The sequence below is a fragment of the Rhinatrema bivittatum genome, chromosome 1, assembly GCF_901001135.1.
Source record: "Rhinatrema bivittatum chromosome 1, aRhiBiv1.1, whole genome shotgun sequence".
Taxonomy (NCBI): Eukaryota; Metazoa; Chordata; class Amphibia; order Gymnophiona; family Rhinatrematidae; genus Rhinatrema; species Rhinatrema bivittatum.
The window spans coordinates 446764440-446777589 of NC_042615.1; positions in this window are offsets into that span (position 1 = coordinate 446764440).

Here is a 13150-nt window from a genome sequence, read left to right on the forward strand (position 1 = left end):
GTTCCCTGGTGAGATCTCACTTGGAATACAGTGTACAATTCTGGAGATTGCATCTTCAAAGGGATATGAACAGGATGGACTTGGTCTAGTGGGTGGCTACTAAAATAGTCATTGGTCATTGTTCTAAAGCATTAAAAATCTAAACATGTATACCCTAGAGGAAAGGTGAGGTAGGGGAGATATGATAGAGATAGTCAAATACCTCAATGGTTTCCATGCCCAGGAAGTGAGCCTTTTACAATGGAAAGGAGGCTCTAGAACTAGGGGTCATGAGATGAGGTTGAAAGGGGGTAGACTCAGGAGTAATGTTAGGAAATATTTCTTATGAGAAAGTCTCCTGATTATTTCTGAACCAACGAGGATCACAATAAATAATAAATTGTACGTCAGTTTCTCTTGAAATTACTTCAAATAATGGAATAGTCGGTACCGAATTCAACTGTACAATATTCATACAAGTAATTTATTGACCTTCATAACATCCCGCAGTCTCTTTGGGCATCTCTGCTCTTTGTTAAGCCGCAATTGGGATCATCTTTAATCATAGGTCATGAATTCACTTGTTTTCAAATCACTTTTTGTTCATTTTTTATTTTTACCGATTTTTCTTAATTTTCATTTGGATAAAATATTCCTTAAATAAATAAATTGGCTCAAGGATACTTCCCTTTTGGGGATGAACGGAGCACAGTCCATGGAGGATGCTACCCTTCCAACGGTATCAGAGTACAGTTCCTGAACTGAACAGTTCCTGAACTGTACTCTGATACCGGAAGGTATCACCTTGAGTTACTAGGTGGGCCTCCCATAGAGATATAAATACCTATCTAGTGTGAGGGCATTATGGCTAGGCTTTCTCTCTCTCCCCTTCCCTGCCCCCCTCCCCCCCCCAGTGGTTGTAGGAGGGCCCTGATAGCTAGGCTGGCTCTCCAGGATATGTAGGAAATACAACAATTATGATACTTATCGCAAAGTGCGAAAAAGTTACCACAATTTGCGCTAAGATAGCACTCAGCATAGGTATTAGCGCAAATTGCGATAAACTGCATATTAGCATAAAACACACCCCTTTTCCTATCGCATGCGATATTTAGTGCATTTTGATAAATCCAGGGCGTAGATGGGTAAGTAGTTTATTAAGACTTATCTGGCTAAGTAGCACTTTTTATAGACTTATCTTTCTTACATACCCAGATAAATCCGAAAGTGCTACTTAAATGGACAAGTTGTGCTTTTCAGACCTATCCAGCTAAGTCTGCTACTTAGCCAGACAAATTGGAACTTATCCAGCTAATTGCCTATACTTATACTTATCTGTATAAGTTCAAACTTGCACAGTTCACAGTTTTTATGTATGTGAGTATGTTTGTGTACATATGTACTTGTATTTTATAAACTGTGAATATCATTATAAAATACAGTAGTAATTTGCATGTGCCTATATACACACATAACTGGGAGTATGTGCGCAGTTCTGAAACTTATCCTCTTAGTGTAGGGATAGCTGTCTTAAATCTAGCCTAGAGTACCTGCACAGAGAGCTGTCAATTTGCCCCTCCCCCTCACCTGATGTTAAAATACAATGTAGCCCACCAACAGCTCTCTCTAATTTCCCCTTTCTCCAACCATACTGAATAAAACACTCATCATGCCAACCTCGCTCACCCCTTTCTCCCCTCATTCCTGGAACCCTGATAAAGTAACCTCACTCTTGACTCTCTGATCCACCCAACACCCTGAAGAAGCAAATCCACTCCTGAGTCTCCTATCTTTCCTCAGCCCAAAACCTATGCTCCTGTGACTCCTCCAGAATCTGCACTTATAATTCCGGAAGATCACGCATTGAACGGATCTGAGAACCATTCTGACAGTACTGATATTTGGGCAGGGGGGGCACAGATTTTGGAATGGGGGAGGGGGCATTTGCTTAATTGAGGTGCTAAGTGAGGAAGGTATGGATAGCTTCCAAGATGGAGAGGGTGGCTAGGTGGGTATAGGATAGTTTGAGAATTCATATCAGGCAGGAGTAGGGGGTGATCTTTCTTTCAAAGGATCTATCTGGTTAACTTAAGAGGTTAGGCAGGTAAATCAACGGGGTGTACCTATTCAGGAAGGTACTCAGTGGCTAGTCAGCTATATTAATTTAGGATTGTTCTCAGCCACAATCTATTCTGGGTAGTTAGGTTGTGGCTCAAAAGAATCCTATAAATAACCAGCTAAACATAGCTGGATATAATATATGATGAGTGACTCCCTCAAATTATTTTAAAAATTTAATTTTAAAGAATTATGCTGTTTTATTATATTTGTGCTTCTTTGCTTGGGGTTTTAGCACTATAATTTTAAACGCACAGCCAAGACGGAAAAGAAAAAGTATCTATTTGAATATTTTTTATTTTGGTTTTGCTAAACAGACCTTTGCCATGTATTTGTTGATTAGAAAAATTGCTGCTGGAGTCAGCCAGTAAGATATTCTAGTATTAAAGCTATGATTTCTATTTTCTAGTGCTGGATTCACTTCTGTGTATGCTTAGAAGGCAGCACTTCTTTTACGCTCAGTAATGTGTTAGAAAACTTCTATACTGCAGGGAATCCTTAGCAGAACTGGTAAATAAGCAATTCTGGAATTAAATTAGCTCCCAGCTATCTTAAGCAAATAACCTACATGGAAAATTGTGTTATCTAACTGGCCAGTTGATGCATGGCCTTTTCCAGCTTAAAAAAAAAAATTAAATGAGATGGCATTATATGACTCTAATTTCAAATCCTCTCGGGCAGATAAACATTATCATGAAACTGGCCGAGGATGAAATTTAAATGAGTAGTGATTGGAAAAAATGGCAGTAAGAGTTTCTAACCCACAAAACCAGACAAATTAGTTTAATTAACTGCACATTTTGGAGAACATAGACAGGGAAAATTATTTATTTTTGATAGATAATGGTATATATGGGCAAACTCCAAACACAGAGGCTGCTGAAAATATTTTGACATCATCCCATGAGAATAGGGGATAAATCTGGCATGTCACAAACCTTCAGGTTGCATTACAGATGACTTATTAGCTGTGCTCTAACCAATAGGAGAGATTTTGCAATGATGGATGACATCACAGTCTCCAGTCCAGCAGTATTATAAACTGGCTGGAACTGCCACACTTGAATTTAATCAGGACATTACAGATGAAGTTAATTATGTTCTTGCCAAAGTAGAAATGACTAAGCTGAGCTGGTAATGTTTTGTGCAAATCATATGTGATGGTTTGCTCAGGGAGTGAATTCCCCGCAGGCTGCAGGTTCTTTAAAATGTGACCAATTAGATCATACAGTGAACTGTGGGTGAAAGCACCTAAAACCAAAGGTGACCAGATCCTCTCTGTGCTTGCAATCATTTATGTTAATGAAGATGGAAATTATATCAGACAAAGCCAATAGCTGTGGGTCCAACTGGTCTACTTTTATTTACAAGCATAGCATTTACAGGCTATTTCATAGATTTTACACATCCCCCCCCCCCCTCCTAGAAACCTGTTCTATGATGGTCTTAACTTGGAGCTTTGGGGATCACAGATCTGAGTTCAATAGACAAATAACTGAACCATCTTACTCAGATTTCAGATATGCTACTCAGAATGAAGCTCTGGGATTTTAAAGCATATGGCTTTTCCCCAGTTTACAAAAGGAAAGGATCTTTTGAGTCATTCCCAAACCTGTCCTAAGGGACCCCCCAACCAGTCGGGTTTTCAGGATATCCGCATTGAATATGCAGATTTGCATGCACTCACTGCCTTCCCTGGCTGAGGTCCGCAAGGACAGGTTTGGGAACTCACTGGTCTTTCTTAATAGGAACTATTCAGTGAATTATGTCTGTTCCAGAAGTACCAAAAAATTATGCTTGTGTTTCATTTTGGTGTGCATTTTTTTTTTTAAACTTGCACTAAAATAATGTTAATGACTGTTAAAGAACACTGATATAGTTAGAGTATGTGTTCACACATTCAAGAGGTAATTTTGTAACAACCCACAAAATAAAGTCAGCAAATATGTTGCACCCATTTTTAAAGCAAAATTTTGCACATTTGTTTTGAAAATTACTCCACCAAAACTACCTGCACACAATTACACCTGCTAATTTGCATGCAGAAACGTTTTGAGGATATTTACATGCATGCGTTTGAAAATTCAAAGGTTTGCACATAAGTTGAAATCTCGTCACAACTCTGCTCTGGGAATACCTCCACTCAGCCCACCAAATCAGCATTGCCAACATGTTTATTCACCCCTTCAAAAAATGTAGCAGATTTGTGAGGCAAGACTTCCCGTGGGTAAATCCATGTTGGCTATATTCCATTAAACCATATGTTTCTATATGTTATGTGATTTTATTCTTTTGAATATTTTCTATGATTTTTCCCTCTAGTTATTGTCAAGTTTGATTGCATTATGATCACTGTTGCCAAGCAGCCTCACTATCTTTATCCTAATTAATTCTCTGCCAAGAATCTCCAAACTACATTTCCCAGCAGCCCTGTGCTTCCTGTTCTATTTGGCTTTACAATCCCCTCGCCAACTCTTATTCACTTCTTCTTTCTGCCTTAAGGCAGTGTTCTCCCTAGGACTCCATTTAGAGATCCCTCTATCCTCTGGCCAACCGAACTGTCTTGACTCTTCAGGCCTGTATGACATCCCTGTTTCATCACAAGAAGCTCAAATGCATATTCTCATATATACACTAAAATGGAGGCAACTGATACAAATAAGGGCCAATAATCGTACCAATATACTGTCAAAAAATGTATCATTGCAGACTATCCTCCTCTTAAGAGGGAATACATCAGGCATCTCTATGAATCCCATTAGACTTCCACCCCCAGTCTCCCAATTCTCCTCCAACTTCATCTAACATGAAGATGCGCCCATCCGACTGAAATGAGTTCCTATCATTTTGAAAGATCTGGCTCTTCATGGGCAGGAGGCATGTCAGAGCCTTCCTGTCCATACCATTGCAGACTACTGAATGAGGCTTCAAGGCAGCACTTCACCTATCATGTCATGAATAACTACCTAGCAATGCCTTATTCAGCAGTCTGCAATAATGTGGCAGAAGGTTGTTTGGGTAATTGCCAGGTTCTTGTAGCCTGGTTTGGCCTCTGTTGGAAACAGGATTCTGGGCTTGATGGACCCTTGGTCTGTCCCAGCATGGCAATTTCTTATGTTCTTATGGGCCAGATTTTAAAACATACGCGTGCGGCCTACATGTGCACGCGCTACCTGGCGCGTGCACATGAACGCCCGATTTTATAACATGAGCGCATAGGAGTGGCCTCAGAGGGAACTTCCTTACCCCCCCACCCCACCTTCCCTTCCCTTCCCCTACCTCCCCTGCCCTTTCCCTCCTACCTTTTCTTCTTTCTTTCTTTTATTTAACAATTTACTTCAGCCCTTGGGCTGGTTAATGAGGGCAATTTGGATGTGACTAGGCATCTTTAGGCCTTAGTGTGAATGATAACAATTTAACACGTGGTCTGAAGCGCATAGTGACAGCATGGGGTGACCCTTGGTTTCAGGAAGAGTGCTGGAGGACAGAAGAATCAGTCTGGATCCAAATAAAAGCTTTATTTACAAAAAGAAAACATACTAACAGCCTGCTTATCGCAGCAGTTTCTGTCTCAACAAAGTAGGGTATTCAGATCTACAAAGTCTTTGTGTACTCTCTAGTGCTTCTTGTTCCCCTCCTGGACCTGCCTGTACCTCTGTGGCCTGGGTATTTATAAGAAGAACTCATTCTGGCTGGATTTTAATGTAGATCAGGCTCGATGCCTTGCCCTGGCCTTTTACAGTGTTCTTAGAATTTAAAGCATATATCCCTTTACAGTGGTGCTTCATTTTGGTTCTAAATGAGCACTTACTAAATTCCAATTGAGAAGAGTATACCACATTATTTATTATGCACACATTAAAGCCTCATTTTCAGGTGACCTTCCTTCAATTTCATGTGCAGATATGTTAATTTTAGAATGCTTCTGCTAATATCTTTTCAAATCATTTTAATATGTACATTAAGGCTTCTGATTTTAGGTTTTTAACTGATAAAACCCGATAAACATCCTCAATATAAAAAATTGAAAAGGTGTTTATGTGATAAACACCAGAAAAAACACCACTTCCCTACTACTCTCTCACCCCTCCTTTTTCTACCTCAAATTTTTCACTTTGTTTTTGTGCCTTTTCCATGCTAACAGCTGCACAAATGTATGTGGTTGAATCAACTGGAAAAGATACTCAGCAATGGTACCTACGTCACGAAGACACCGGTTTTTGGTGTTCCCAAAGAACACCTAATTAGCTGGAAAACAAACACCTAAATTTACAATTTATAATCCTCTAAATTTAGAATCCCTATTTATATTGTATACAACATGCATAATGAGCTTAATTTCATGGGCGCCATAATCACACTTTGCACCAAAACGTAGCATGCATGTTATTGTCATTTAGTGTGCATTAAAATTAGTATGCATGAAAACCTAGTTTGAAAAGACCTTAGCATGTATGTCCATCTAAATTAAAGAACATCATATACAAATGGTGCTTTATCAGGTGCATTCCTAAATAGTGTGGTAGGCTCTCCTCCATGAGCAATTTAGCTCACACTTGCTAAAGCTTAAAATTTAACACCTGCCTTGTACTAGGTATCAATTTATTAACTCTCAAATATTAAAGAAAATATGATCGAAAGGCACTGTATATCATAGAAAAAGAAATTTGCTTATCCAAATTTATAGTCTATTCCTCTGATCTGAATCTTGTAATACAAAATTAATTACAATATGAACAAAACAGCACACAAAGGTCACTATAACTTGACAGCACCAAGAATATATCATATTGGATTCCCTCTAGTGAACAAAGCCCTAAACTAAATATCTATTGTTGCCTGCTCTTGCAAAATAGTAAAATCTCAGATGCTCAGCAAACAGCAAATAAAAACTCTTGAAAAAGTTAAAAAACCACTTTAAAAGAACCAACTAATCACTATAAAACCAAGTGGCAGAAATGGTGATATAGTGATCATGAACACAGTTGACTACAGGAAAGAAGCATATACTATAGACCCTGGCTTGATACCATATACTACAAGGAAAACCCCACGACAGTGTACAGAAAGAGGCTAGAACATTATCCAGTCTGTGCTTATTAACATCTAGGAATATTAAATCTATTAACACCAGACTGTCCATTCCAGATACATTTCACCTCCGAAGGGATGGGCTCCACCTTAACCAGAGTGGAACCAGACTGCTGGCGCTAACCTTTAAAAAGGAGATAGAGCAGCTTTTAAACTAGAACAAAGGGGAAAGCCGACAGTCGCTCAGCAGCGCATGGTTCGGAGAGAGGTATCTTTAAAGGATACTAATGATGCATTAGAATTTGGGCATCCCCGACAGTGAGGTTCCACTAATTAGAAAAGTAGTCCAAGTGCCTGTAACTAAAAACTCACCTGAGCTAAAAAAATTCTAACTTATCCCTATCAATTAAAAAGCAGAATGAAAACACAAACAAAAAACAAACTTTGAAATGTTTGTATGCTAATGCCAGAAGTCTAAGAAGTAAGATGGGAGAATTAGAATGTATAGCAGTAAATGATGACATAGACTTAATTGGCATCTCAGAGACATGGTGGAAGGAGGACAACCAATGGGACAGTGCTATACCGGGGTATAAATTATACTTTGACATTTGTTGCTGGAGGATGTGGGGAAAAGTTGATAATGTAGCTGGGTTTAAAAAAGGTTTGGATGAGTTCTTGGAAGGTGGCGTTGCAAAAATCCACTGCTTATCCCTGAAATAAGCAGCATGGAATCTATCGATCTTTTGGGATCCTGCCAGGTACTTGTGACTTGAATTCAGCGGCGGATTCATGATGTCGGACCGGCCCGGGTATTTGCCGCCCAGGCCGGCCTAGGACACATCACGTGGTCTGCCGAGCGCGACTCTGTCACGGCCGCACACGGCAGACCACGTGATTGGAGCGATCGGCCCACTGGGGGATGCCCGATCCCCCGATAGGCCAATCCGCCCCTGCCTGAATTTGCCACTTTTGGAAACAGAATACTGGGCTTGATGGACCTTTGGTCTGACTTAGTATGGCACATCTTATGTTCTTATGTTTAGTGGTATTTCTATAGTTTTACTCATGACTGAAGTTAGACTAAAAGATCTGTAGTTGCTCACTTCCTTAAACATGAAATAGCCCCCTCTATCTATAAAAATTGAAAAATGGAATTGATGTGCACGTTGTGAGATAAAGTAGCAGTGCATTTAGTTGCATTGTTGGGAATTTTGAGGTTTTAGAGAGTTGAATAATTTTATGTCAGCTGCAAATCTTTGTTACCTTACTCATCATTCTCTTTTCCAGAATTTATGAATATTGTTGTATCTTCTGACTTGCTCTGTCTTCTGTTGATAGTGCTGGTTTCCAGATCCCTTGGCTTTCGGTCTCTATTTAGCTGATTGTTAAATTGTTAGTCCCCAAATTAACCCTGTTCCTTCCTCAGTGTGTAATGGCTTTCTGTTCAGTTCCTTTTACCTTTTGGGACTGATGAGCTGGCTTAAAAGATGCAGTCCCAAGCCATTCTGGCAGTTTCCAGTCTTTATAATACACATTTACCCCATTCCTTCCCAGGGTGTAATGGCTTTCTATTCAATTCTTCACCTTGCCTGGTGAGTTGGATTAACAGTAAGGCCTGTGTGGTTCTTCCCCCTACAGAGCCCCTGTGTCTTGTGGGAATTGAAGTCTCCTTCCTGTTCTGACTCTCTTTCTCCTTTCTGGCCCTCTTTCCCAGGTTTTCCTAACAGCCTACCACCGTTCACTGGCCAGGGGTATATAATATCCATCACAATATGTTAAAAACAGCACAGATCCCAGTACCAATCCCTGTATTACTCCACGTTCTCCATTTGGAAGAATGACCATTTAGTTCTACCCTGTTACTGGTCAGTTACCAATCCACAATAGAACGTCTCTTATCCCATGACTTTGTAATTTCCTGATGAGAATTTCATGGGGGACTTTGTTAAATGCCTTCTGAAAATCCAAATATACTATATCAACTGGCTCATCTTTATCTACATATTTATTATGATCATCACAAAATTCAAAATTGGGTAAGACATTTTCTTTGCTAAAATCATGTTGATTCTTCTTCATTAAGCCATGCTTATCTATGTGGCAAGTGATTCTGTTTTTAAGAATGGCTTCTACCATTTTTCCCAGCACAGACGTCAGGCTTACACGTCTATAATTTCCTGGATTGCCCCGGAGCCCTTTTTAAAAATCAGCGTCAAATTTGCCACCTTACAGTTTTCAGGAACCATGGCTATTTTAAATGATAGGATACAGATTACTAATAAAAAGTTAGCAATTTCATGTTTAGTTCTGTTAAACTCTGGGGTGGATGCCATCTGGTCCTGGTGATTTGTTACTCTTTAGTTTGTCAATTTGATCTATTACTCTCTATGGTCACAGATATTTGTTTTAGTTCCTCAGAATTTCCACCATGAAAGAATGTTTCAGGTGTTGGTATGTTCCCAATATCCTCCTCCTTAAAGAGCGAGGCAAAGAATTCATTCAGTTTTTCTACTGTTTCCTTGTCCTTCCTGAGCACCCCTTTTGCCCCTTGGTTTTCTAGTGGCCCAGTTGATGCCCTCACAGACTTTTGCTTTGAATGTACTTGAAAAAGTTCTTATTATTAGTTTTTGCCTTACTGGCAAGCTTTTTCGTAACCTAAGTACTGTTTTATATCTAACTTGCTGGTGATTATATGTAGCAGGACATCCAGTGTTTTTCAGTCTCTCAGAACTCTCTTGTCTTTTAGGACAAGTTGAATAGAGCAGCAAGGAGAATGGTCAGCACAATCTTAAGCTCATTTAGCGTGTCCTATGGCCTTATCCAATCTTGTTTGTGTAAATAATTCAAGCCCAGTAGATGCTGTTTCCAATTGAGCTGAAATTTGAAAGTAGCAGGAGAAAATTGTGATGACCAAAGAAAACAGATTATGATAGGAAACAACTGGTAGGACTAAGCAGTAACTACTTCTTCTCTTTCTCCATTGTCATAAAAAAATATGATCTTGAATACATGAGAGCTGAGGTCAGATTGAAAAAGGGCTTACAGATTGCGTATGCAGAGATAGCAATTGGAGGAGTTCAATTTTGAGTGACAGCAAAGAATCAGCTGAGTATGAATATCCCACATTTAGGCTTGTAGGTGCTGGGAGCCTGGTTTCAGTCACATTCAGCAGTAAGACCTAAAAAAACACCCCTCTATGGATCATATTGGCCTCTGTGCCTTTTAGAGGGATTTGAAACAATCTCTCAGAGGTTTAATAATTATCATAGATTGTCCTTGACTGTAATATGCCAATTGCAAAGTAGCTAATATATGAAATGAGTGGAAATCAGGTAATGGAGCATGTTAATGAGCTTACATTTACAGTAATTAAGTATCTAAGATCTCTTAATGCTTAATTTTGCTAGTTTCCCCTTTCTTTTGTCTTTTTTGAATACTGTTTGACATTTTAAAGCAAAGAGATTACATGTGTATCTAGTGCTTTTTCATTTGAAAATATCTCTCTGTCACAATATAGATAAGAGAATTAACTGCAGCAGTTGCCATGAAACTGAAGCTGTCTGGGCTCTCTTTCTCATACTCTCTGTTTTCCCATTTACCTTCAGAGGGTCTTTTTTCCATAGGCACAGAGGGAACACATTTTCAAAACAATCTATTCAGTCAACTAATGAGTAAATTTTCAAAGTAGTTACAGACGAAACATTACCTTATATGCATGTATATTTGTATACATGCTATTTTATAAACATTGATAGTACACATGCATAGGGATGTGAATCGTTTTTTGACGATTTAAAATATCGTCCGATATATTTTAAATCGTCAAAAATCGTTAGAACCGCGATACAATAACAATTCCCCCGATTTATTGTCAAAAAATCGTAAATCGGGGGAAGGGGGAGGGGAAAGGGGAGGGCGGGAAAACCGGCACACTAAAAAAACCCTAAAACCCACCCCGGCCCTTTAAAATAAATCCCCCACCCTCCCGAACCCCCCCAAAATGCCTTAAATTACCTGGGGTCCAGAGGAAGGGTCCCGCTGTGATCTTCCACTCTCGGACCTTCGGTGCTTGTAGAAATGGCACCGGCGCTACCTTTGGTTTTTCCGTACGGAAAAATGATTCGCGGCAGGAGATCGCTCCTGGACCCCCGCTGGACCCCCAGGGACTTTTGGCCAGCTTGGGGGGGCCTCCTGACCCCCACATGACTTGACAAAAGTCCAGCGGGGGTCCAGAACGACCTCCTGCAGTCGAATCGTGTTGTCTATGGCCGGCGCCATTTTGCGCAAAATGGCGGCGCAAAATGGCGCCGGCCGTAGACAACACGATTCGACTGCAGGAGGTCGTTCCGGACCCCCGCTGGACTTTTAGCAAGTCATGTGGGGGTCAGGAGGCCCCCCCAAGCTGGCCAAAAGTCCCTGGGGGTCCAGCAGGGGTCCGGGAGCGATCTCCTGCCGCGAATCATTTTTCCGTACGGAAAAACCAAAGGTAGCGCCGGCGCCATTTCTACAAGCACCGGAGGTCCGAGAGTGGAAGATCACAGCGGGACCCTTCCTCTGGTCCCCAGGTAATTTAAGGCATTTGGGGGGGTTCGGGAGGGTGGGGGATTTATTTTAAAGGTTCGGGGTGGGTTTTAGGGTTTTTTTAGTGTGCCGGTTTTCCCGCCCTCCCCCCCACTGGACCCCAGGTAACTTAAGGCATTTTGGGGGGGGGGTTCGGGAGGGTGGGGGATTTATTTTAAAGGGTCGGGGTGGGTTTTAGGGATGTTTTAGTGTGCCGGTTTTCGATTTTCACGATTTTCACGATATTTTAAAAACCCAAACGGCGATGATCCGATTCCCTCCCCCTCCCAGCCGAAATCGATTGTTACGACGATCGATCACACGATTCACATCTCTACACATGCATTTTTGCTTTTACGTGCACATTTTCTGGCACACTGAAGGGGTGGTGTAGGGTGCTCTAGGTTGGGGTCAATAAGTACATGAGGAAGTTGGACTCCCTCTGGAAAATAATTCAGATTAGATAAAGAAGGGTTTATTTTTATAATTTTAACGTTTTTAAATGATGCCATCAATGGATAGGGTGCTTTTATTAATTTAATGTATTTTATTATTTTGTAATTTTATACCAATCCTGTGCAGGATTGGTATTATCAGGATTCTTAATAATTTTATAGGGTTTACTCATATATTTATTTTTTTAGGGATAAGTATTAAAGGCTTATCCCCAAATTTTGATGTAAACTGACGTGAAGTACATACAAAGTTTGGTATATAAAAATGCCTAAATAAATAAAATAAATAAATTAAGAGATATTTGTGTATAAATTATTTGTGCATTTTACACCTGCTAATTGATTATCGCAAGTGGAATCAGACTTGTCTGTTGTCTGCAGTTTTTGGGTGGGAGGTCTGGGTGAACTGATGGGGATTCAGGATGATGTGCTGGAGGTCTAGGTAAACTGGATACAGACTGGTTGAACTGGCAGAGATATCACCAAATTTATTTCAACTATGCATGCATGAAAGTATTTTCAAATGGAATAAGCTATTATTTTATAAAATATTTGTTTTTATATGTGCATGTTATTTTTTTTAACTCACCAAAAATATATATGTGTATATTTATAAAGTAGTTAGGAAAAGTAAGCAATTTCATTGCATTGGAAATATACGTGCATTTTGAAACATATGTATGTATTTTTGGAGCATACGTACGTGGCATTTTATAAACAGAGCAACTCCCGCTATGCAGTTTATAAAATGCTAGGATAAATCTCTGCATGTCCACTTATATGTGCACATGTGTTGTGCTGGAGGTGGACCCATGGCCTGATGCAGGATTGGTACGGCCCTCTTGTCAGACCCAGAGAGCGCCTGCCACCAGGAGACGGAGCACATGAGGAGACAGAAGCTAGATGGAGTTTCACCAATAACAGTCCGGGGTTTCCGCAGGTTGAGCCCTTGGGTACCCGGACCGCCTAGACTTAGGTGGGCCTCAGAGGGTCTACCGGAGATG